The sequence below is a fragment of the Microtus ochrogaster genome, linkage group LG2 (assembly GCF_000317375.1).
Source record: "Microtus ochrogaster isolate Prairie Vole_2 linkage group LG2, MicOch1.0, whole genome shotgun sequence".
Lineage (NCBI taxonomy): Eukaryota > Metazoa > Chordata > Mammalia > Rodentia > Cricetidae > Microtus > Microtus ochrogaster.
The window spans coordinates 32,646,174-32,648,324 of record NC_022028.1 but is presented as its reverse complement, the minus strand read 5'-3'; the positions used below and the strand labels follow the sequence as shown (position 1 = coordinate 32,648,324).

Sequence of the window (2,151 nt, the reverse complement as noted above, 5' to 3'; positions counted from 1 at the left end):
CCCCCCCCCCCCCTTTTTTTAAATGTAAGTAAACCTCACTGGCTGTGAAATAAATTTTGACCTAAACTTACCATCATTTAGAAACCAAGCTCAGTATCATTGCAAAAGTTCTTGAGTGAAAAACAGGTGCTATAAGCAATGTGTGAGCCCGCAGTGGGGACTGATGAGGCAGAGGGGTGGGAGGAACCCCTGTGAATGAAGAGCCCAGATCTCCCTGGGGGTAAATGGAGAACCTATATAAAACGATACAAAGACAGCACAGGAGACTTTCCCAGACGACTGAACTGAGAAGAGAACAATTACACGCAGGAAAGAGAACGGACACATTAGCAGGGAGTCCTTCCATAGGGGAACACGGTCGTAACCATGCAGAAAGCTACGAGCGGGCAGAGTCGCTTTCCCACTGTCCCAGTTCTCTGAGAAAGCAGGAGACGAGTGGTTACAGCGTCTTTACCATCAACCCTGCGGCAGAGCCGTATCTGAAGGATGACGTGATAATCTGAAGTCAACACCCTTGTTCTGTTACACGCCATGTTACACTACAGCGGACAATGAATGGGGCTGCATTTCTCGCCCCAGTCCAGCGTGTTTTAGATCATCCACCGACCACTCACACATGGGTGTCCAATGAGGGAATGGACGGCACAGAAATACATGCCTTGGGAAATGAGGAGATCACACGCCAGAGCTAGGGTTCCTTAGTATTACTATGATTATCATTATTATTGTTTTAGTGATACTGTGTGGAAAAATAACTGAAGTTAATTTGTAAGAGAAAAATGAAAAAATATTTTGAAACCACTGAGTAGGAAAGAAGATGGGAAAATAAAATGGAAAAGTTTAGCAAGTGTCAAGGAATTAACTTTTGTCAGGGATCGAACTGAGAGCCCCACCCGGGTTGGAGTCTGTGCTCTACCGTGCTATACTGCTAGCTCAAAGGCCTTCCGGAAATGCTGACTCAGCACCTGAGTTTGTTCTAACAGTTTAATTACAAGCTGAATTTTGGCTTCATAAAAAAGGTTATCAGGTTATCATCATAACCAGTGCTATTCAAATGGTGCTCCATCTGATCCAGTGAATCATCACAGTGAAGAAAAAACTTCCTGGTTTTGTTCAGAACAGAAACAATATTTTACTTAAAAGGCCTGCTCACAGCCAGCAGAGACCAAGTTTCCTGCCATGCCGATAATGAACTAAACCTCTGAACTGGAAGCCAGCCCCAACTGAGTGTTTTCTTTTATTATAAGAACTTTGGGGCTGAGGTAGCAGTTTAGTGGTAGAGCATATGGAGGCTCTCGGTTCAATCCCCATCATAAATGAGAAAGACAGACAGACAGGGGAGAGGAACGAGGCATGGACGATGAACAGTCCGTTTCAACGGGAACATGTTGCTGCGCTCGCAAACAGGGTAAGTACATAATCATCTTTGGAAGCCCAGGGTGACATCAAACCTTGGAGCCAGCATGTCAGCGTGGATGCAGACCTGCTCGGGAAATAACCACATCTACACCATGCAGTTCTCCACTTCAATGTCTAGCGAAAATGTGGCAGTGTCTGATTGCCAGGGCGCTGCTTACCACAAGTCATGGGATAGAAAATACAGAGCAAAACTTCTTATTCACATTGCCAAGAAAAAGGAGTAAGACAGAATGGGGAACAAAGATTAGAAACCACTTGAAATAAGTCAGACAACAAGAGATAGCTACTAAGATTAGGTATTTGACACTGCTGTAAAATAAGACTCCACTTAGATATAAACACTTTGTTTTATAGGGCAATTACCAGATGCTAAAAACATCAAATGAAAATTAAATTTTTTAATAAAAAGTAATGTGTAGTACATGAAATGACTATATTAACGAATCATAGGGGAATACATGCATATTAAAAGGGGTGCATTTCCGGACTGAAATCTCAAGGTCCAAATCAGGAGCAGAAGGAGAGAGAGCACGAGCAAGGAACTCAGGACTGCAAGGGGTGCACCCACACACTGAGACAATGGGGATGTTCTATCGGGAACCCTCTAAGGCCAGCTGGCCTGGGTCTGAAAAAGCATGGGATAAAACCGGACTTGCTGAACATAGTGGACAATGAGGACTACTGAGAACTCAAGAACAATGGCAATGGGTTTTTGATCCTACTGCACGTACT

The 2,151-nt window shown here is 43.9% G+C and overlaps 1 protein-coding gene across 5 annotated transcripts in view; it reads right to left on the bottom strand.

Annotated features, from left to right (window-relative positions):
• The window catches only part of Micu1 (mitochondrial calcium uptake 1), a 146,570-nt gene that overhangs the window by 97,401 nt on the left and 47,018 nt on the right, over window positions 1-2,151 (bottom strand). The gene's annotated exons all lie outside the window — the stretch shown is intronic.